The sequence below is a fragment of the Uloborus diversus genome, chromosome 10 (assembly GCF_026930045.1).
Source record: "Uloborus diversus isolate 005 chromosome 10, Udiv.v.3.1, whole genome shotgun sequence".
NCBI lineage: Eukaryota > Metazoa > Arthropoda > Arachnida > Araneae > Uloboridae > Uloborus > Uloborus diversus.
The window spans coordinates 101,363,140-101,388,911 of NC_072740.1; the positions used below are offsets into that span (position 1 = coordinate 101,363,140).

Below are 25,772 nucleotides of genomic sequence, written 5' to 3' on the forward strand. Positions count from 1 at the left end.
TTGCTAAAAAAATTTATTACATGTAGTTAAATATTCACTTTATTAACAATTCATTATTAATTTCATTGACTGTAACCTATTAGTTGTAAGGGAAAAAAATAAAATAAATTGAAAAAGAAAAACTCTTTTTCGGAATTTTTCCCCACATTTTGCTAAAGAAATTAATTTCAACTTGTTAAATATTCCCTTCATTAACCAAAATATTTCCATACGATAAGGCATTTAAATTTTTGCATGAGAATGAAATATCCTAATGACATCCGCGCGTTTATTCAGCTGATCCGTTTCTGCAATTTCAAAAATTCCGCAGAGCGCACTACACCGCATTTAATCCATCGTTTCTTTCCTTGTTTACCCATTTCAATAAAAGACACTGTATGCACAGCGTGCTTTGGTCAAAAATCCCCAAATTCCCTCACCTATGTCGAGCAAGAGCAATATCCGGAGCAGCTGAATCAAGGAGCGACGGAAAACTTTGATAGAGAGACCTTGAAAACAGCGACACAACTTTTGTCTCTTTTCGTATACGGGACGCTGGAATCAAGTCCCATCGATCGCCCTGATTGCGCATGCGCTTCGCCTTCGCAACACGTGGGACCAACAGGGAGGGGTTCAGTGCTGGCTGGCACCAGAACACGAGGCCATCTTAGCTCCACCTGTGCGTATGGCACACACACAGGATGATTCCAGCATCTACCATTCTTCGAGCTACCTGTACCTTCAGAGCGTTTGTCCGAAGTTGGGACACCCCCGCTACGGTGCTCAAACTTTGTGTAGTGGAGACTACCCGGACAAAGTGCTTCACCTGCGAAATGCACGGGCATTTCATTGAGAAATGTTGCGTGGTTTGGGATGCAGTGAGTTTTGATCAATTATTAGTACGATAGGAGAAATAATTGCTATGATTATTCAGAGAAGTAAGGAGTAGGGGATGGGACCGATTTTGTTATGAACTCGATTTGGAGTTATATGGAGGAAGGAGTAGGGGATGTGGGACCTATTTAGTTATGAACTCGCTATGGATTAAAATGGAAAGAGTAACATAAAACGTATGAAACATATTTGCGAAGATTTTCAGTGAATTTAATAAAAAAATAATTTACTCAAAAACGTAAAAGTTTGCTTGACTAACTTTGTATAGTGGAGATTTCCCGGATAAAGCGCTTCACCTTTCAGATGCACGGGCATTTCATTAGGAAATGCTGCGCAGTTTGGGATGCAATGAGTTTGGATCAATTTAGTATGATAGAAGAAATAATAACTATGATCTTTCAGAGAAGTATGGAGTAGGGGGTGGAACCGATTCATCTATGAACTTGATTCGGAGTTATATAAAAAGAGTAACATATAAAACGTAAACATATTTGTGAAGATTTTTAATGAAATAAGATTAAGAAACTAATAAACTTAAAAACGTAAATGGTTGCCTGACAAACTCTGTGTAGTGGAGACTACCCGGACAAAATGCTTCACCAGCGAGATGCAAGGGCTTTCGCATTAAGAAATATTGCATGGTTTGGGGGATGCAGTGAGTTTTGATTAATTATTAGTATGAGAAGATAAATCATAGCTAGAATCATCCAGAGATGTAAGGAGTAGGGGGTGGGACCGATTTAGTTATGAGCTCGATTTGGATATATATGGAAAGAGTGATATGAAACGTATGAAACATGCGAAGATTTTTAATGAATTTAGATTAAAAAAATAATTAACTTAAAAACAAACGTAAATGTTTGCCTGACAAACTCTGTGTAGTGGAGACTACCCGGACAAAGTGCTTCACCAGCGAGATGCAAGGGCTCCCGCAATTGGGGCATTCCACGGTATTTTTTATGTAGAGTCCGTAACGTGACCTTTTTTGCCGTAACTTTTTAATTTACCGCATGATTTGCAAATTATTTTAATTTGAGCTGGTGTGTTGGTAGGAAAAGATCAAAATAAAATAATATGCTAATCAAAAAGTAAATTAAAAAGTTATGGCAAAAAAGGTCACGTTACGGACTCTACATAAATGTCAAAAATACCTTGGAATGCATCAATAAGAAATATTGCAAGGTTTGGGGGATGCATTGAGTTTTGATTAATTATTAGTATGATAAGATAAATAATAGCTAGAATCATCCAGAGATGTAAGGAGTAGGGAGTGGGACCGATTTAGTTATGAACTCGATTTGGATTTATATGGAAAGAGTGATATGAAACGTATGAAACATGTGAAGATTTTTAATGAAATTAGATTAAAAAACTAATTAACTTAAAAACGTAAATATTTGCCTGACAAACTGTGTGTAGTTTAGACTACCCGGATCAAGTTCTTCACCAGCGAAATGCACTGGCATTTGATTAAGTAATATTGCACGGTTTGGGATTCAGGGATTTTGATCAATTATTAGTATGATAGGTGAAGTAATAAATATGGTCATTCAGAGATGTAAGGTGAAGAGGGTGGGACCTATTTAGTTATAAACTTGATTGGGAGTTATATGGAAAGAGTGACATAAAACGTATGAAACATATCTGCGAACATTTTCAATGACATTTAATTAAAAAATTAATTAACTAAAAAATGTAAACGTTTGCTTGACATACACGTTGTATAGTGAAGACTACCCAGACAGTCCGTGCTTCAACTGTGAAAGGCCGGACATTTAATTAAAGAACAGTCGCGTGTTTTGGGATGCAGGGAATTTCAGTTATTAGTATGATAGGAGAAATAATTGCTACGATCATTCACAGAAGTAAGGAGTAGGGGAGGGACCGATATAGGTAGGAACTCGATGTTGAGTAACTTGAGAAGAGTGACATGAAACGTAAGATGTGTGACACTTGAGAAGTTTTTCAAAGAAATTTAATTAAAATAAATAGTTAACATAAAAATTTAAATATTTACTTAACAGAAACAGGTGGTATTAATTTGTACTGCAGCCAAGGGAAATTCAATTAATTCGAGCTAAGTAAAGTTTAGATTTTTCAGCTCTACTCAAAATAATTTCGGTTATACTTCGTTCGAACGCTTCAATTTAATGCACATTTTTTTTTAGCTTAATTTACAGTTTATAATTTTATTGATGCGAAAACGGAAAATTTTTCATTTTTAGAAAAAACTTCAAAATAATTAAGAAATATTTACCTTCATAAATTAGAAAGTAATTACCCAGAGCCAGTGAAAAGATAAATAAACACTATCTTTTAGCCTTATCTTTGCTTTATTTTCCTAGTTCCTCAATGAAGATTAGTATAAGATTGACTTTATAGCTATCTTATATTACTGAAACTAGTATCTAGGTTGTAAAACACAGATTACAAGTCTTAGTTATTTATAGTGACACAGCATGAGTTGTTACGAAAAAATTTTGTACTAGGGGAAAGCTAATCTTTTCACATACTTTGCCCAATGCATGGGCAAAACGGAAATTAGAGATCTTTACCATGTATTTGCAATCTCTTGGATGAAGAAGCTATTCGGTGTTTTACATAATGCCATGCATAAGAACTGAAATTAGAAATTTTCACCAAGCATTTACATAACTCTTGGATAAAAAATCTATTCAGACTATTTTTGAACAGTATGATAATGAAGTGAGTAATTTTTACCAACATGTTGTTCTTGCGGAACTGTGTCGTAACAAGGCAAATAATCTTATGCTGTTTCATTAAAAAGGAGAGAAGTTATGAAAAAGTAAAACAAAATACACAGTCGAGCCCGCTTAATAGAATATCGGTTAAAAGAATATCCCGCTTAATGGACTATCCCGTTTATTGGAATATTTTTCGTGGCAAAATGGCTATTCCATTAAGTGGGTTCGAATGTACTTTGAGGAAATGGAAAACGAGGTTTTTATTATTTTATTTACAGCTTGAGGATAATGATTTGTAAAGACGTTTCATTCGTGGTAAATATATTAAGTGCTACGTAACGCTCTTAGGGTGTTTGTACAAAATTTTGTGTATGGAATTGTTAGCTGAAATTTAAAAAAAAAATCTCCAATCATTTTCAGATTGCTAGAAATTAAAATGTTAAATGAAAACTGAAACGAAATTATTTCTTTGAAGTAAGAGTTAAATTTTTTCTAATTAAAAATAGAATTTGAAATATCAAGTTGTTTACAAGTTTCCTACTAACTGAAGTATAGTTTAGTGTCATTACAATTTCTACATCACGTTAATAATATTTAACAGTAGTAATTATCTAAATATCACCTATTCATTAAAATATTGTCTTAGCGTTATAGACATTGTTCAATCCATTTTCCCCAAATTACCACTTAAATCACATGGCTCACCAAAAATTCCATATTATTGAAGAAAGTGGAACAGATGATTATATAAAATAAGGGTAACTAATTTTCAAAAGATACTTCTGAAATTAAAAGAAAAATTTAATTATTGTTGGTCATTTGTATTTACTAAATTTCCAAACCTTACCGTTCTCCGTTCGTGGCAGAATAATATATCGTGGAAAGTAAGATGTGCGCGTAGGGTCAATCCCAAACCATCCAGAAACTTGTTTTTTGAAAGGAAAAAAAAATTATTTATGTAAAAAAGTGATCACACAAATCAAAGTTACTAGTCAATAAGGTAAACTTTCGAACTTAATATGCTGTCACTTCTAAAAATACGAAAGAAAAAGAGACATCAGTGGCGCATACAAAGGAGTGGTCCAGGGGGTCCGGAACCTCCCATAGGTCTTGCTTTTTTTCACGATCGATTACAATTTTATGTATTTTGTACGTACAATAATGTCAAACAAAGGTAACAATAACTTCAGTTCTAATAAGTGAAAAAATAAAATCCTCATGTTAAATTTTTGAAAAAAATATGGCTCACTTATCCTATAAAAAATTTCCTATAAGAAGCAAAATGGTGATTATAAATGAATACACAGTAATAACCATGTAAATAGTTTTGTAAATACAGATTAAAATGAGATTCTATGAACTCTAATCAATTTTTTTATAATGAGAAAAGTAAAAGCGTAAATTATTTTACTTTCTAGTTATTTATTTAAGTATATTGCATTGAATAATGATAATTATTTGTTCATTAGTTTGTTTTTTACTGTATTCGTTCTCGTGAATTACCGTATTCGTTCTACAAGTTGCACGAATGCAGACTTTTCACTGTTGTGAAAAATACTTTTAGCTCCCAATTCCCCTTATAGTGTGTTCCAGATAGTGTGCTTCAAAGTGTTCTAAAAAAGCAAGTATCCGTGTTTAAAAACTGTTGAAATAAGGTTTTCAGTGTATGTTCGGACACTGGGCGAAAAAAAATCGTTGTGTCCTTGTACTTTATTCTGCATCGAACAATAAAAGTAAATAAAACGATCATCTTTCTCTGAGCCACTACGTGTATAATAAATGCTTTTTGTAATTAATAACAGTATCAGGGGCGGACTTGCCCCCGCGGGCCGATGCGCCCTCCAGCCTGGGCGCCCTTGTTTTTTTTTTTTTTTTTTTTTTGCCCCCTTAAAGCTGTGCGCCTTCGTTTATTTCTCGCTTTCTTGCATTTTTTTTCTTTTTTTTTCCGCCCTTGAACCTGTGCGCCTTCTCCCCCCCCCCCTTGCGCTCATTGAAAGTCAAGGCTGGCGCCTTCTTGGGGGACCCAGTCCACCCCTGGGGGTAATATTTATTATTATTTTATTTTAGTATATTGCAGCAAAGTTTACTGGATGTACCAGAAATAAAATGTAACTAAAAATAATTTTGAAAATAAATAATTCATGTCCATTGCAAAGAATTATCCTCTATGAAAATCTACAGAAGGATATTTTTCTCGGACAACTGTACCACAGAATTGTGATGTCAATCCGTCAAAAAAAAATAAAATAAAATAAATAAATATATAAATAAAATAAATAAATAAATAATGAAATAATAATAATAATAATAATAATAATAATAATAACCACAACATAATACTTAACGGTAATAAATACGGTTGACGAGTTTGACATTAAATTTGCTCATATTCATTCAGCAAATTCTAAAAAAAAAAAAAAAAAGAAAAAAAAAAGAAAAAATTAGTAATTTTAGAAATATTATCTGAAATAATTAATTCTATAAAACTTTTCACCGCAAGAAAAAATAATAATTTTAATTGGCAGTTTGCATAAAATAATAGTAGTAATAATAACTGGAATTAAATGGTGACGATATCAGCAGGTACACGTTTCTGAGAGCCAAGGTGGATCCCATGCCAGTTTAGTCGCCGCCCCCCTTAAACAACCTTACTCTTAACTGGGAAACCTATTTCAATTCCAAACAGGGACCATAGTTTCCAACTTGACTGACTTATTCTCTCGGCGAGGCCCTTAGTAGTCATGACGTTGTTTTTATATGTTTTCAATTTAGCAGGCGAAGTAAAATGACTTCCTGACTTGACTGATGTAAAATTAATATTTTCAACTTTTAGAAAGGTTTATTCGAATGAGCTGAGATGTGTGTGTGTGTATGTGTGTGTGAATGCACTTATATAACTATTTATAACTTACTAGCTGTACCCGACGCGCGTTGCTATACCAACAAAAAAAATACATCATTATACTGATTTTCATGACAATCGGTTGAATGGGGCAGAAGTTGCTACTCTGCAGTGCCACCTGGTGGCGAGTGGCTTCAATGAGCATATTATGCACATTCTCCGTGGAAAAATACATATATATAGCAATTTTCATAATAATCGGTCCAGGTATCAAGTGAAGCCGTGACTGTACTCAAATTTTGTACTCACGCAGTTTGCAAGATCAATCAATCGCTAAAAATATCAAATAGAAAAAGTTTTAAATCCCCCCGTTGCATGAAAAGCCATAAAACAATAAAGAAAGAATTTATTTGTTCAAACTCAAGAAAAATGGCAACAGCTAACTTCTTATCAATGAGATCTTTCAGGCGAATTAATTTCTGCAGCCGATAATTTTATTCGTATTTATCCAATGGATTGTTACTTAAATTGGAATAAAAAAGGAACTATCGATCGGATTTTTTTCGAACTGGTCTATAAACATTCATAGTACCAAAAATAACAAACGGTGAAAGTTTCAGCCAAATCTGCCGGGTAGTTTTTGAGTTCATGGATGACATACAGACAAACATTCATTTTTATATATATAGATATATAAATGTACTAGGTGACCCAGCCACGCGTTGCTGTGGCGAAATAGGTGAATTAAAATAATCTTTTAATCATTATTTTGATAGAATCAAACTAAAATTTTTCATAGAGCTTAAAATAGAAAAGCCGATTTTAAAACACATGAGATTGATAATGAGTGTGCTTCAATGTAAAAAACGATGCATAAATGTTCCTGGAAAATAATGGGCAGCTGATGTGGCCAATTTCTGCCAGTAACATGTCTTGCCAAAACCAGGAACGTTTTCCGATAACATTCAGTAACCTTCCTGAAATTATCTCGGGAGCCTCTTAAAAAATTCAAAGATTTTCCGGTTTGAAGCTAGTCGTGTTTCTGGAATTTTAGTGTAAACATAGGTAGGTATAAAAAAAGCTTTGCAACTTTCTGATTTATTATGGAACTTCTATAAGCAGTAATGCAAACATAGCCAAACCTTAGCCAGAATTGGAAGCAAGTATCGAGAATTTTTACTCAGTAACGTTCCTTAGTAAACTTTTCCGTCAAAATTGTTGATTTTGATGAAGAAACGTGTAGCGTTGCATAATCTAGGTGAGTTTTATCACGAAAAAGAATAATTTGGTGAGCCTATTTTCAACCAGAAATCGTGTTGTCGCATTTCTGGTATATCCAGGAAATTTAAAAATTCAGTTGGAATGTTTAAGGCTTTGTTTTCATCAACAACAGTATAGCATTGTTCAGCATCAACGGTCAGTATTTCTTTTCCAGCCGTCAGTAATGGCTCAATTATTTGAAATAATTGTGGCTAAGACAGCGTCATTGCACTGTTTTTTCTCGTTGCAAATCAGTGTTAACTAAGTCGGTGTCATAACGTTTAAGTGACGGCATGTCATAATGACTAAGTCGCAAATTTGATTTTGAAATTCAAAAACCTTCAGTCAAAATTAAAGCTTCATATTTATATCTGGTGCAAAATCTGGATTTGGACATTTGTCTGTTTGTTAAACTGTATGAAATACGTCTTCAAACGTAAAAAGTTATATAGTTTCTCCACAGAAATGATAATTGTGCTACATATTATGTCGTCAAAATTGTTTTACACAGTTGACGAATTACTGTTTCTCGTTTTGTCAAACCTGCATTAGAAAGTGTCAACTCCCAGTGACAGTGTGCGACCAATAAATACAATTTGCGATATGCATCGTGATATAAGTTAAACACTCGACAATAAACGGTCCGCAAATATTCCTGCATGTTCTGGAATGTTTACCGAAAACAAATGCAAAAAAAAATATTCACTTTGTTTTGCATGCAAAATTTGTTTTGGATGGAGTTTTGGTCTCAATGTCTTGGCTTTAATTATGCCCGAGATTGATGAATGTTGTATTCTTTATTTAAATGGCTTCCGTGATTTTCTGATTTTATTCAACACTGTAAAAACAATTAAGAAATGCCCTGAAAAATAATGGGCAGGAAATAGGCCCAATTTCTGCCAGTAACATATCTTTCAAAAAGATGGAATGTTTTCCACTTAACGTCAGAAACCGTTCTAAAATTATTCTGAAATCTTTCTGAAGAATTTCGAAACCTCTCCCGGTTCGAAACAATCATTTCACTAAAACCTGCACATATACCCTAAGTAACATAAGTTACTAAGGCACATTTTTCGACTCTCCAAGAAAGTACAAAAATTATGATCGCAACCATAGCCACTGCTAAGAAGGACTTGCAAGCATGCACAAAGGAATTCTATTTGTTTGTTACTCTTGGAAAAATATGGAATCCAGAGACTCACTTGCTCCCACTGGAAAATACGTCAATCTGGACGGGCCATGATGAAGGTATTGAAGTCAATTCTCATCACTAAAATTCATTAACCTTCCTGAAAATTATCCTGGAATCTTTTTGATGAATTCAGCCATCTCCCTGTCTAAAAGCCAGTCATGCCTCTAGACCCCGCCCCCAGAGAAAACCTCAGGTAAGTTTAATACAAAAGCTTAACACCTTTCTACTTTTCCAAGAAAGCGCCAAAAGTATTATTGCAAGCATGACGAATGGTAAGACATAGTTGCAAGAAATTTCTATGAGACTTACTCGCCAGCGACTCCTGCAAAGCTACGGAATCCAGAGGCTCATTCTCTATCATTCGGAGTTTAGACGCTATAGGCGGAACAGACGGAACATAACCTAGCTGAAGCCGATACAGTTAATGAATATACTCAGTTAATCTTTAAATTGGGAGTTAAAAATATTTTTTACAACAGTGAGATGTCTGCATTCATGACGTTTGTATCAATTCAGGAAACGTTTTGACGCAGATACTTGATTTTCAACAGGCATTATTGAAGACCTATTAAATCCCGACACGTTAAACGGAAATAATCAGTGACATTTCGTATTTTTTTACAATTCATGTAAAATAGCGTGGAAAATTGTAAATAGTTTTATTTCTGAGAGTCGGACTTACACATTAGTTTTTTGACACAATGTAAAAAAAAGTATGTTTGGTGTTTGAAGTGCTCTTCCTAAAAAATATCTTCGGTAAAATATACTCGTTGGTCATTTTCGATATTTCGTTTTGTACAGAAAGATGCTGGACAGAAGGTTTTTTTTCGTATTATGGGGAAACTAAATTAGGCCAGATAGCTTCGTTGCTGCTTATATGACTTAATCATCTCTCATCGCGTTATTTTGTCCATATTTCGTACACACAATGCGACCTAATAAGGACCTTTAACAACGTATTGGCGAGAGTACTGCATGGAGTTCTTCGAATAGCAAAACTCGACAATTATATGAGCCTCATACGTTTTTAAAAGTAGTGGTGAGTAGGGAACTATCCGCCGCTTACTAATTTCAACTTGATTTGCAGAATTTGATATTTACATTGAAAAGTGTGGCCACTATTCTCATCGTTCCTACGGCGATACAATTGCCATCAATATCCGTAACGTAGTATATTTTGCAAATTTTAATTAACTTAAAAATAAAGAATTTTGAGGAAGAGTTAACTTACAGCGCCATCTATTAAGAATTTATGGAACTAAACAATTAATACACGCTATTAATGTGTAATAAACTTTTAATATGCAATTAAAAATTATAAAATCCATCCTATCTTTTAAGTTGGATCAAATTAAAGATAGGTATGAAATTTGATAAAAATCGGTTCAGTAGTTTCGGAGTTTACCCCGAACAAACATCGTGACACGAGATTTATATATATATAGATGGTACGGGAGACAGGGGTATGTTCTAACAGCGGAAACAGTGACTACACAAATAACGCTACTTTTTTAAATACATTTTTAATAACGGATCCCTTTCAACATCTTAAATGGAAATTTACTTCCATGCTCTGCATAAGATCGATAAACACTCGTTTCGAAGATGATGCCGCTTATTTGAGCCAGCTGATATCTATTTATAGCCAGTTAAATTAAGTATGCTAAATTGCGAAGTAAAATTATTAGCATTTTCGGAAAGATTGTTTACCAAATGTTACCGAGAGTGGTAGATAAAAAGGAAATTTATAAGGTACATAATATCCGTTTGTAGTAGATATGCGTAATAGGATTAAAACTATAAATGTGCCAATAATAAATTTATTTCACATTAGTATAGTTAAAAAAACTGTTCCTTTTTTATATCAGATGGCTCATTAATTATTTTATAATTTCCCATTTCAAACTGAAAGAGCTTTCAGGAGGGGCATTCCAAGGTATTTTTGACATTATGTAGAGTCCGTAACGTGAGCTTTTTTTGCCATAACTTTTTAATTTACCGTTTGATTTGCAAATTATTTTAATTTGAGCTGATGTGTTGGTAGGAAAAAATCAAAATAAAATAATATGCTAATCAAACAGTAAATTAAAAAGTTATGGCAAAAAAGGTCACGTTACGGACTCTACATAAATGTCAAAAATACCTTGGAATGCCCCAGGAGCTATTTTTAAGCAGGACAATGCCTAACCGCACACAGTAAGGGTGTCACAGTACTTCTTCCACCACATTATCTCCTTCGTTGGTCTACTCGAGCCCCCGATTTGTCACAAATCAAGAATATCTGGGATCATATGGGAGGATAAGTTGGAGTGCGTACGAGTCTGATTAAACTAAAGGTAGGTTTATAGTCACGCAGCTAAGATAATGACGCAGGACATCGTAAAATACTTTTATGCATCAATGATTGCCTGTAACGCCTCCGATATTCAAGCAGCCAAAGTGCTAAAGCCTCCGTTCATTTGGTATTTTTCCTCTAATAAACGATCCTGCTTCCATTTTGTAATCACTTAGTTATAAAGGGTATCCCAAAATCAAAGCGATGTTTGAATTTGCCGCCATTTTTGCAGTAAATTGTTGGCAACACTGAAAAAAGAACTATTTGGCATCTGAGATTTTAGGGTTACACTGTAAAAGAATTCCGAAACGTTACTGATTATTTCCATGGAACGTTTCGGGATTTTACAGGTTTTCATCTATTTCCCCGTAAAATCAAGTATTTTTGCAATAAAGTTTGATGAATTTCTACAAGTGGCACAAATGCAGATGTTTCACAGGTTTAAAAAACATTTGTAGCTACCAGTTTAAAGATTGACTGAGCGTGTTTATTAAGTGCATCGGCTCTAGCCGGAGTAAGGTTTTTCCAGATTGGCTAAGCGCCTCAATGCGAACGATAAGGTTTGTCCAGATTGGCTAAGCGCCTCAGTACGAACGAACGAACGAATGAATCACAGGACAGCTGCAGTTTTGCAACGCAAGAATAGCAGGAGAGAGCATTTCTGTCTTAACCTTGCCCATGGCTGCGTTAATGCCTCTGGTGCTTTCTTGGTTAAATCATAAACGTTCTGATCTATTACGTTAAGCTCACCTAATTTATCGTGAAGGTTCTTGAGACATTGGCTGCTTTAACCGGGGAGGAATGAAAATCCTTCAGAACGGTTACTGACATTTGGTGGAAAACGTTCCTGGTTTTTGCACGATATGTTACGGGCAGAAATTGGGCATATCAGTTGTCCATTATTTTAGGAACTTTTCTGAATTGATTTTGCATTGTAGTAAAAATGTAGTGATAACAAGATGTTTTCATCATTGAGGAATTATTTCAAAAGTAATGAAAGTTGAGGTCAAGCAGTAAACGTTTTTGGTGCTCGATATCGCGACATAATACAGTTCTTTCTGCAAAAACTGGATGCTACTTATGTGACCAATATGTGGTTTTAACTAGACAGTGCCACGTGCCATAAAGCCAGTGAATCAATTCAATTATTGTATGAGATGTTTCCTAGTCGTGTAATCTCTCGTTTCGTTGATTATAATTGGTCCCTAGATAGTGTGATTTAACACCATTAGATTTCTTCTTATGAGGTTATTTGAAGTCAAAGGTTTGTGTCAATAAGCCACAACCATCCGTGCATTACCGTGTCATGATATAGATCACCAGTAACGGTTACTGTTCGACCAGTCTCAACTTTCACTATTTTTGAAATAATTATTCAATAATGAATACACGTTGATATATATCTCGTATAACGCACCATTTTTACGAGCCCTAAACTCTCAGCTGTTAAAATACTTCTTTTTTCAGGGTTGCCAACAATTTTCTGCAAAAATATCGGTGTGTTCAAATCTAGCGTTAATTTTGGACATCTTTTATTGTTTTTTTCCCCACACATATGTAAAATATTCTTTCATTCTGATAACTCTTTTTAGGTGAGTCCTTTTTTTTTGATAAGATTGTTTATTCACACACGTTTGTTATTTGGTGGCGGTATGGAAAATATTTTATAAAAAATCATATCTCTATTCATCTATTTATATGTATCTAAACTATGTGTCCCTGCATTTGCCTATTTCTATAATGATCAATCTACGTACTATATATATATATATATATATATATATATATATATATATATATATATATATATATATCTGTGTCTATCTGTATATTTATCTATACTTTAATCAATCTATCTATCTCTATATTTATCAATCAATATTTAACTATTTCAGCTGTTCATCCCTTCAGTGGGTCGATAAAATGAATAACAAGCGTAGTTGGGGACTAAACCCTGGGGGTTCTGTGTTCGGTTGACCATCTAATCGGAACATCTGCCTAGCACCCCAGAGCCCTTGGTCTGGAAGATTGAGATGGGCACAGTAGACCTTGGCCCCATGGGCTGTCGTGCCACTGGGTTTGGTTTGGTTTTATATCTCACTATAAATTTCAGTTTTTAAACCTATCTCTGTACAATTATCTTCGTATTTATCTCCACATATATCTTTCGCTCTTTATTTTTCAAAATATCTCCATTAATTTCAAGAAAACCTCTTCCATATCTATCCATATAAACAGGTATCTATTTCCTGCATTATGCATCTCCATATCTATCAATCTAAACTGTATCCATCAATCTGAATCTGTGTATATTTATCAATCTATATCTATTTATATGAATATTAATTTAAGGAAATAGTTTCTACATCTATCTTTGTAACTATAAGTCTGTTTATGCCTAAATCTATATCTATCTCAATTTTTTTTCGTTTTCCCTGTTCTCGTGCCACAAAAAATAAAAGCACAAATATCTTATTCATAACTCATAACAATGTATATTTATTTCAAACTTGAGTGGACCGTTACGCATTCTAAACAATTATACAGCTAGTAAAATTGAGGTTCGCTATTTATATCATTACATTTAAGGACAACAAAACAAATAGCTCGAGATCTGTAAGATTACCACATACGTATATCATTAAATAAATTGTTTCTGTTTAATTAACCAATAATCAGGTGGCAAGGTGTACAATTTTAACTCGAAATATAGTTGTATACCAAATTTCATGTTTCCAGGACATACCTTTTTAACGGAATGCTCGCTACAATCTAACACACCCTCATTAAAGCTCATTCAATCACCAATATCTTTTTCTGATTTTTTTTTAGGAATTGCCACATAAGATACTTAGCTACGAAATATTGAAAATTATGAATTGCTATATTTCGTGAATGTGCCGTCAAAAATTAACTGCTTGATTAGTTCATATTGCCAAAAAATTTATAAAAAAAAAAAAAACTGATAATATTAGCATAATGTTTCTGTTGTAAGCTGTGACAAATCAGGGGTTCTAGCAAGTAAAGAGAAGGTGATAGTGGGGAAGAAGTCCTCTTACACCCTTGCTGCGTGTGACCTAACATTGTCTTGTAAAAAAGGCTCCTAGGAACTCTGCCATGAGTGCCAAAACATTTGACTGAAGCGTGCCACACATGTACCTTTAGACTGTCATGATGTTGTGTGCAGGGGCATGCACAGGGGGGGGGGGAGAAGGAACACCTGTTGACCCGGGCCCGAGCCTGAAGGGGGCTTAATATTTTTAAAACTAGGCGTGAAATATAGGGGTATGCAATATGGAGGGGGGCCCGGAAAAGTCATTTGTGACTTGCCCCAAAATTTCTGTGCACGCCCCTGGTTGTGGATTAACATTAAGGGGGACCATGTATCATATGCCATGGCACCCACGAGTATCACCTCAGCTGCAGATGCGGTGTGTTGCTGAAAACAAAGGCAGGATTATGTCTTTCACACTGTCGTCTTCACTTGAAGTAGTGTCACGTTTGACGGGATTGGAATGCAACCGAATGGATCCAGATCGTCTTTAGCGACGAATCCAGGTTCAAGTGTGCCAGTGATGACACTAGTTGCACGCTCATGGAGACCCCGTTGTGGACGCCCTAATAGGGCCTTTGCTTTGCGGAGTTGAAGTGATATTATGGGTATTATCGTGTACGAAACATAGTCACCCTCAATATTGATCCACAATGCCTCATGACAGTCTAATGGTGCATTTTTGCCACGCTTCAGACACATGTAATGGCACTCACAGAGAAGTTCCCAGAAGCGATTTTCTAACAGGACAGTGATCGGTCATACACAACAAGGATGTCAGGGTATTCTTCTTCTTCCTCATTATCCAAATCTCTGGCCCGTTCGATCCCCAGATTTTTCACAGTTCGAGCATATCTTGGATCACTTTGGACGGTAGGTTGTACAACCTGCAAGTTTGAGGATATTAGTGGCGCCTTTGCAGTAAATGTGGAATGATATGACGTAGGCCATCGTACGATATTTTTAAGCCCCTTGCCAGTATTGACTCTCGCATTCATATTAGAGGTGGCCCTACACGGTAGTAACGTCCATTCATTTGAGGTCGAATTTAACGAAATCTAACTCATTCTATGGTCCACGAATCCCTTACATTGAATTCAGTGAAATGCAAAAGCATGAAAAGCAAGACGAGCACAAAAAGTTGACATTAGTTCGCCCAATAATCACTGAGTTACGAAACGCAGCGTTTTTTGACTTACGCCACTTTACACTCGCATTCAATAACATCATTTTGAGGGGGGAAGGAGAGATATAACGGCTAACTAGGGGGTTAAAACTATATTTGTGAAAAGAGTGTGGTTTGTTGAATTGTAAAAACTTTTGCAGTGTTTTTGCATATCATTGCATAACATAGAGGTCTTGCAGGTTAAACGGGCACAAGCTGTATTTATTTGCACGTGAAGGGGTATGAAGTATGAAGTGAAAAGGGGGGCGCTTGAAACTAGCGCGAGCACTGAGACCTCAGGTCTGTTGTACTATCCCCGCTTAGACTACTAAAGGAGCCCAGTAACAGAAATAAATTTCAGCAGTTGCCTAACCGAAATTCTAGGCAGTTCCCAGGGATCTACATAGTGGTATCCCAAGTGCTCAAATCCTTGTGCAGAGTAGAAGTCACATTCACATAGCACATGAATTGAGCTTTCATCAGCCATATGACATCCTCTACACGAAGGATTGTCGGTAACACCCATCAGATTAAGATGCCTATTAAAAGAGCCGTGTCCAGTTAGTAACCCAACAGACTTCTTGATCTCATTTCTACTCAAGTTAAGCAGTTCCTTGAATCTAAGCCAGGGAGGCTGCTGGTTCAGAGTAGTTGGCCTGCCTTTGAGAGTCGGACTGAAGCCACAGGCCATATGATTCATCCATAAGAAAGTTTTTTGCAGTAGTCCTTACTGCATTGTAGGGCAGGCAGAGGACAGGCTCGGGTCCCATAAATGGTGAATTGGAGCCCTGCTTAGCTAACTTATCTGCCAATTCGTTACCCACAATGAATTGAGACCTTCTAGTATGTGGTGCAATATTTATTTAGTTAGTACTAAGCTTATTTGCATTTTAAATATATTGCTCAAGTAGTCGAGTACATGCAGGGCAAAGTAGATGGGAGCAAAGTGAAATAGCTTATTTCGTTTACTCACTCAATCATTTACTAAAACACTTATGTATTCATTTATTAATTAATTGATTTACATTCTTTCATTTAGTAATTCACTTACTTATTCATCCATTCACTTATTTTCTTATTCATTCACTCCTTTACTCACTCATTTGTTTTTCTTCATATATTAATTAGTTAATTAATTTTATTATTCGTTTATTGTTCCTATTTTCTTTTCCTTTATTCATTCAAAATTTTATTTACAGATTCATTTATTCAAAAATGCTTTTTATAAGCAAATAGAAAATATTTCATTACAAAAATATTTCATTTTTCACTTTGCCCCATAAAAATACAAAGTGAAAAGGTTCCACTTTTTTTTTTTTTTTTTGAAGGCTCAAAACTACTGCCAAAAATAAAAAATGATATTTCAATGCAAGTTTTACTATAAAATACAATGTTCTTTCTTTTTTTACTATAATTTTCAAAACAAATTTCCAGTTGGTTCATTTTGAAAAAACTCAGTCATCTTAGCCATTTTACTTTGCCACACATTCTCTGTAAATAAATGAATGATAAACACCATCTATGCTATTCAAAAGTGATTGATGGATAATTAATAGGCTCTTGCCTGTATTACAAAAGTTAATAAATCCAATATCTAGCATTCTTCTCTTTGGATCTGTCCATAAAGGATGTATTTTTCAACATTTACCCCTCCCCTCTCCTTGTCAGATGTAACAACATATTATACACATATTGTTATATAAAAATGTTTTTATTTTAAACAAATGCCACACTTCATGCTCCTTCCTTTAATCCCCTTGGCCCAAACTGTCACGATTTCATGAACTCCTTTTCCTCTCTCAAATCGCGGCACTATTTGTGTATGACCCCTGTGTGAAAAAAACTCGCAATGCACACATGAAGTGTGCAACAAAAGGAAAAGCAATGGGCTCAGTTTTTTTCTGCAGTGCAGCCATGTGACACATTTTATTGTTTATAAAGGGGAAAAAATATGTATGGCTAAAATTATGCTGGTGTAAAATTATTTTACAAACAGCTAAGGGGTAGTTCAAAGCTCTAATGGGGGAGGGGGAAATTGTGAATTTATGACAGGGTAGGGAAAGAATAACGAGAAGTGTGACATTACGCATTTTTAATGAGAATATGTTTATAAAAAACAGCGTGACATGTGATAAGGGGAGGGGTAAGGAGATAGGATGACACCTTTTGACAAAGGGGGGAGTGGTCCAACATGTTCAAAAAAGTGCTACACCATTTATGGAAAGAGTTTAATTTTTAATTTGCAACGGTACATAATGCGTGATTATTTTATCCCACCTCATAAAGTGAAACGATTCACAAATATATATTTTTTAAATTTACAGTTTAAGTACCAATTGAACTGTTTTTTATTCCTTTTTTACTTGAATTGCATTACGAAGAACTCAATTGCAATGTAGATTTTCTTTTTAAATGAAATCAATATATACTCTGCGCAATCAGGTATTAAATGAAAAATGTGCTTTTTTTTAAATGTATCTTACCTTAAAGAAACGGTAAAATGTCCTCTTATCTTTTCATTTCTTGAAAGTTGCTTGACGTTATGGGCTATCTATCCAAACCCAATATATGAACCAGAATGCAGTTTTACTAAAAGCAGTTACTGGGACAGTGCGAGAGTTATTTTGGGAAAACAGTTGAAAAATCCTAATTTCTATCGGAAATCATGAGGATTTTAAATAACTACATTACTTATCTAATTAAAACTCAAATATTTAAGGAATAATGATTTGAAAATCTTACTATTATTTCTGACTCTTGCAATGTCTTGAAGACTTTAAGAGGGAAAGGGGGGGGGGGATGACGATAAGCAAAATATTTTTAAAACCGAAAAATATTTTTAAAACTGGAACTGGTGAGAAATTTTGCCATTAAAAAATTTTTGAAAAAAATTTACTTACCTTTTCCCACCTACTTCATAGTAAAAGCTAAATATAGTTTTAATAGTTTCGAGAATTCAACAAGAAAAAAAAACCGCAATATTATTTTTCCTTAAAAAGTGAACACTTGTTTATCTTTAGAATTCAATTCTTATGAATTTAAAAAGTAATCAATACTTCCTTATCTATAAATTGTATTAAAAAAACAAATAAAAAAAATAATAAATTTCGCAGCCAATATTTTTTCTGCCATGCTTAAGTTTGCTGTAAAATAGTCAAATTCTGACAAGGATAAAACATAAAATATTCACTTTTTTTTATATAAGAACCGATCGTCGAAGCTTTAAACCACTTTCGACAGAAAAGCAGGCAACTCGTCTGAACGCCACGCAAAACACTTGTTGCATGCTGTGACTATTAGCCATTGAATATACGCAACTTTTCGAAACCGACTCAGCATCGAAGTCGGTTTTGCGTTTAAAAAGCAGGGCAAGTCGGTTTCCGAGCTGTGAAGATCTATTTTTGAAACCTTTGCAGTCTTTTTGCTGGCTGAATCGAAAATTCGCCGAAGGCGAGACGTGCTAGCTGGTTAAACAAACTGGAGATAATTTTCCTTCCGGAATCTGAATTCTAGATTTAATAGGAGAGGCCTTAGAGATAGGGAGAGATAGTGATGTAAAAATCGAACGGCGCGGGGAGTTTTCGGTCCATCTCGAAAAGGCTCGCGAAACGGAGCGGAAAATAAAATCGATAATTTTCCGTAAAGTGCTTTTTTAGCAGCAAAAGTACGGATAAAAACCTGGAGGGGTGCAAAAATAAGTATATTTCTTGAAGTAAGTTAGGTAAATGCTTCAGTAAAAATAGATAAATAATAAATTGTGCATGACGAGTTAAATTTAGCATACATGCTTTAATTTCATCTTGCAGAAAAATATCATTAACTTAAAAATATCAATGTTTTTTTTTTTCAAATTTATTTTATCATATTCAGTATTTTTTGCGTCAATCGAATTTTCAGAATTCATTGCGGTGCCATATATCAGCATTTTTTTCCTTTGAAAGAAACTAATCGATATTGATTTCCAAAAACGGATTCATTCTGTATTTGGGACGAATAAAATACACATTGCAAAACTTTTCACTTTACAAAACGAAAGGCAGAAAAGGTCTACCGTATTTCCTAGGTCAGAACTTTGTTAAGTATGCAATTCATACCATCTTAGTATTTTAATATTTAAATATTCTGTTACTAATTTTTTGAGGAATTAACATTAATAATAACTTGGAGAACAGACTGATATTTTAAACTAATTTCAGTCCATCAAATTGCCATCAGCCAAACAATATTCACTTTTTCAGCTGAATTCGGTAATTAAACTTACGTAATTATGAATCACGGAGCAGCTTTTTAAACACAAATGTGATTTAGTAGAATGGAATCTCTGTGGGAAGTTACTTTTACTGCCACACTATTTCTGCGAATTTTAAAGTTTACGTTGAAATTTCTCCCTTTGTGCGAGAAATGTTAATTTTCACGGAGCAATTAGCTTTTATAAATAAAAGGAATTTAATAAGGAGTATAATCATTCTGTTGAAACTTTAGTTTTGTTCTGTTAATATTTTTCCCAAGCAACGGAATAGTAAATTAAATCATTTTTCAAACAGCATTTTAAAAATAGGAGAAATATTTCATTCTTACGAAGCGTTTTTGAAGGGATTGTTTTTATGTTAAAGAATGCAGAACATCTGACGATTTACCGTCGTGACAATATTTATCGTGAGGCTTTATGATGCTCGAAAAAAAGCTCTAAAATAGAGAATTTCTAATATTTATAATGTTTCGTAGGAGGACAGTATTTTTATAAAACTGCACTGTATGTGTGCATATATATATATATATATGAATATGACAGCTTCAACCATGAAGCACTAGATGGATTTAAGTACTGATTTATAAGACCCGATGAATTTTTAGAAGAGCAAGACATAGATGTAAGAACTGTGCTTAGATAAGTTAACAGTTGTTGAAAACTCAGTTAAAATTTTATCATCGTTTCTAACACTTGCTCGTAATTTGGAAATATCGAAACGTAAAATGGTTAAATTAAAAAAAACATAATTATGAGATACTGAAAAGAAACTTACTGGTACTTTGGAGCAGGGAATGTAAAGGACTTGTTCAGAAGATTTGGCATTTGAAGCATGTCCTGAAGGAGGTCCAACTCGAAATCCCTTGGCTTTCACCCAGAATCGAAATTTGGAATTTTCAGCATTCGTCTGTTCCTCCCCTTTCAAGATCTTCAATATCCTATTGTACTTTCTTCGGGTTACAGTCTTTGTCTTGGCACTATCTCCGTAAGTCTTAAGAGCCCAAGCTTGGAAAGAATCATACATGTCACCTTTGTAGGCCATAGTGAGAGGACTGTCAGGGCCTATAGGCGAAGGGGTAGGCGAGTGGGAAGGTGAAGATTCCGAGTTTGCTGCTGCGGCGGCCAAAGCAGCAGCGTGTCTTGTATTGTGTCGCCTTTTCTCCATGCAAGAAGGATTTTTACTGGTGTACTTTCTTAAACTAGGTATGGAAGTCCTGACGGTCCTGTTATTGTAACGAAAAAATTTATCCAATCCATGGCACTTCAGTGAAAAGAAAAACTCGCTGACAGCCTTTGTAAATATTTGACAGTTGCTGACAGTAGTGCAAAGTGAATTTATTCTTCTAATACTAAGAGGTCGCAAAAGTGCCTAGAGCTGACAGCGGGCCAACTGCATTTGTCAGCACTAATTTTCAATTTTACGTTTTTTCACTAATCGTCCAGTAATCTAAACCAGCTTCTGCAATAAAAAAGAGTAGTCATACAAAATATCTCTGTCTAATCACGGCGAAAATTGCAAAAAGTTATTAGACATGTCAACTGGTCCGATTGCAGAGAGGTATCAAATTAAAATTCCACGCAACAGTAAAAATCACCGTTTGTTATGCAAAATATTTTGAGGAAATCACAGCTGTAAAGACGTGCCGGCCTCGTGGTGAAACATGTGCAAAAGAAAAAGACTCCCGGAGTCTCCCAAAAGCGCGTATCGAACTTCTTCACGAGTACGGGACAAGGCTTTTCCGATGAGACGCAGCGTTCTGTTTGGCGGCCCGTTCTCTGCGCACGCCGAACGATGAATGCTGTGTGTAGGGTAGGGGACCCAATGGTTCTCAGGCACGGCAGACGAATGTGGGGGGGTGTTCTGTTCTACTCGCCGGCCGCTCGGCATACAGCGGTGCTCCCGTTCGGATTTTTCCGGAAGGTGTTTTTTTCCCCTTGATTCTTCCCCGTGTTAGTCAGGCGGGCGCGCCTACCTCGCTTTGCCCAGGCTCTAATTATTGCGAAGCGCGATATGCTTGCAATTAATCCACATACGGGATTGAAAATCGATCGTTTTTTTCCCTTTTTTGTCGATTTTCTGACGCGTTTTGGTGGCATTGAAATTAATTGGTGTCATGCACTTGACTATATATTTAAGAAAATCCTATTGTTGCAGTTTAAAATGTTTTATAAACAGAAATAGTAATACGAAACAAAGATCTGATATGCCCGTTTTTAATCATCGAAAGCCAGAGAAAACTGAAAACTAATCCTCATATGGGATGCAAATCGATTTTTTTTCTTTCTCAATTTTGATTTTCAAACGCATTTTGGTGGTATTGAAATGAATTGGTGCCACATACAATTGACTATATTTTTAGTCAAGTGCAGTGCAATTCGCTAGATTTTTTTAAAAAAAATTCTATTGCTTCAGTTTAAATTGTTTTATAACAGAAAGAATAATATTAAACAAAGGTCTGATATGACCGTTTTTACTCAACAAAAACCACTGTAAACTTCAAAATGATCCTCATGTAAGATGTAAATAGATCGGTTTTTCTCCCTTTTGTCGATTTTCAAACGCGTTTTGGTGGCATTGAAATTAATTGGTATCATGCACTTAACTAAATTTTTTTAAGAAAATTCCCATTGATCCAGTTCAAAATGATTTATAGCAGAAATAATATTAAATTACATCATTATTGAAAAATTTGTACTCATACTGTGTTAAGGTTTTTTTTTTTTTTTTTTTTTTTTTTTTTTTTTTTTTTTTTTTTTTTTTTGCCCATTTCTAATAATCGAAGACCACTATAAGCTAAAAAATGATCTTCATATAGTAACGAAAACAGATTGCACTTTGTTCATCAGTCAACTCTCAAATCGTTGGTTGGCATTGAAATTTATTAGCACTCAACTATTTTTTTGAAAACAAATCATACAGACATTCATTTTTCAGTAATAACTCATTCATATCAAAAATAACAACTCTAAATATATGGTAATTAAAATGCTTCTTTCTCCATTGGGTTTACCAAAGGATCTGATATGACCGTTTCTAGTGAACCGAAAACCGCTGTAAATTTTTTAATGATCCTCATATGGAATGAAAATTTACCTTTTTTTCCCTTCTTTTTTGATTGGCGTTATTGCACATAACTCTCTTTTGAAGAGAATCCTATAGTTGCAGTTTTAAATCATTTATAGCAGAAATAATATTATTAAATAGCATGAAAGTTAAAATACTGATACAAATGATCTGATATGCCCATTTCTAACCATCGAAAACCCCTACAAACTAAAAAAAAAAACCTTTGGGATGAAAATCGAACTTTTTTTTTATCTCCCCCTCCTTTTTTTAAAATTTTCACAATAACAAAATATTTTCTCAGACACCGGGGAAACACCGGATTTGACACTTATTTTTAAATTTAAAAACTATGTATGACTCAATACATAATTCTCATTTAAGACAGAAAAAAGATAAAACTGATAAATATTTCTATTGTGGTTAGTAACATTCGAGATCTTATTCTCTTACTTTTTAATTCGTAGTTAATTACGAAATAAAAATATTTAGCAGACAAGAGGATGACATTGGATTATAAAAGGGAATTTTTAATCACCGTAACACCCTATGTTCTCTTTTTTCAGTTAATTATGAGACCAAACTCAAAAAATTTCCCCTGGTCTCATGAGGGTCCTTCTCCAGAAAACGTAACTTTTGAACGCAAATATTTTTCAATTTCGAAACCTTTTGTCTTCTTTTTTTTTTTTCTTTTTTCATTCTTACATGAAAGTGTTACCTACCGTAAAACCGTACAATATTTAGAGCCCTTTATGTGTATTTTTCTTCATATTTTCATTATTCTTTGCCACAAAAGATTGAGAATTTTATCATACACTACCATACATATCAACTGTAGAGTGCCGCTTCGAAAAAAAATTCTAAATTATACACAAAGGGAGGGGGAATTTTTCGTATAGTGGTATAAAGTTTGCATGTGGAGGTAACAACTTTACACAACCTCATATTTTCCTTGACATTCACCGCCAAACCGCCCCGGTCTAAAGTTACAATGCATAGATCGTTCTGTTCCAATCCCGTACACTACAAAAATTTTAAAAAAAATGTACTTACTTTTTTCCGATTTATAATTTTTTTTATACTTTTTGAGTAAATTTCAGGTTTAATTGTGAAACATTCAAATATATGAATATGAAAGTTAGATAGTATGAAAAGCAATTAGTAGGTAGGGGAATAGGGAACACATGTGAGCACGGGGCACACGTGAACATGGTATGTTTTACTAGGATAGCGTCAAGCAAAACATCTTAAAAAAATCTCTAGTAATGGCAGTACAAGCCCTACTTTTTGATCAAACTTTCAGAGCAAGGAGCAAGTTTATGTTCTTGTGGTGATACACTGTAACAAATTTCGGAAACGTTTCTGGATATATCGGAAACGTTTCCAAAATAGGAGGAATCCTTCATCCAATAGCGAACTCCTCAATATTCAGAAAGCTTTTTGTTATTTCAAGATATCTAGAAGCGGAAGTGATGACGCAACGCTTCGAAACCTATTTCATCCTTCCAACACAGGCGCCAATGAGTCGGAAATAACGAGGACTTCTTTTTTTCTTATCGATGGTTGCTGCAGTCAGTAACTGTTTAGCATTGGATTGCTTGTTATTTCATGTCTAGAGAGTAGTAAAATGTGTCGAAACTAATTTTATGCCTTTGCATTTTGGACTGCCTTTGATTTTTTAGACGATGTACGCAGCTATTAAGTTAGTTAATAACCATTTGCTTCTTTACAATTTCCAATGCGACCATAATTAGATATATATTGTGTGTTCAAGCGTGAATAGTTTCAACACCCGTGTTTATACTTAATGAAACGAAACCCTTTGGATTACTTATTCAGTTGTAATGGAGGTACTTAGATTTTCTTCCGCTCATGTTCACTTGTAAGTATTAATGAATATTTTAAAACATGTTGTTATATAAATTTATATTTTTGTTGATTTGCATTTGATGAGGCTCCAATTGTAACTGTTTTTGGGTTTATCGAATTAATTTAAAGTTATCCTTCATACCTATGTGCGCGGTGTACTATTTGTTGTAACCAACTGAAACTGATTAATTACGCAAAAGAAGTAAGATTTATATTTGAGAAGCAATCACAGAAAAGTTATTTCGAAATACTTGGATGTACATACATTTTGGTTCAAAAAGAAAAAAAAATCAATTGTTTAATTCATTAGAAATATGGCAATGCAAATATTTTCTAGTATTGTAATATGCTTCACAAAAAATGTGCCGGTATAATTTATCTTTTTTTATTATAATTTATTCATTCATTTAAAAATATTTATACCATTAGAGAATGACCGTGTTATCTATTAGTAAGAACATAGTTCTGAAATTAATTCATCTGCTTATTCATTTTGTTAAATGTGGTTAACAATAAAAAAATTCCTTGACATTAGTTCCGAAAATAACATTTCCTTCGTGGATATACTAGTTTAATGTAGGACAGTCAGGAGGAATGAGTCAGTGGCAAAAATGGAACAGCTGCATTTACATGCTGAAATAAAAAGCAATATTATTTCATGTCATCGTTTTAAAAGTGATCAGTTTTTAAATATTATGTTATTAATATGCAATGCACATATGGTGAGAGACTGTGCCATTGACATTTTCAAGGGGTTGCTTTTTTTAAGGTGGGGGGCGCTTTATATCATTTTATGGGTACACAATCACTCTTATGGTGTGTGGGGGGGGACTCTCGTATATATGAAATGGAATAATCATATAATAGAGTTCAATGTTTTAATAAATAAAATATATAATGCATTTTGCGCACACTCTAAAAATAAAATCAGTAACCTATTTTGATTAAGTATCTATATTTGTGATGAACTGGAAAAGGGCAAGAACAGAAGAATAAACCCGAATGGTTCCAGCAGGGGGACTTTGGTGTCATATTTAAATTCATCAATTTCTCTGTTGGTACTTTTCCGTACACTTTGTTCGTCAAAGAAATTGACTTGACGAGAACGTATTTCGGAACGCAAAGTGTAGGTAAGTTCTGTCAAATTTTATCCGAAAATAAAAGCT

At 34.3% G+C, this 25,772-nt stretch overlaps 1 long non-coding RNA gene across 2 annotated transcripts in view; it reads left to right on the plus strand.

The window, feature by feature from the left end:
• Positions 1–635: 635 nt before the first annotated feature.
• Positions 636–25,772, plus strand: part of LOC129231558 (uncharacterized) — a 145,374-nt gene continuing 120,237 nt past the window's right edge. For both annotated transcript variants that reach the window (XR_008581268.1, XR_008581267.1), the window contains exon 1: positions 636–857. This is a non-coding gene — a long non-coding RNA (uncharacterized LOC129231558). The remainder of the gene's footprint in view (positions 858–25,772) is intronic.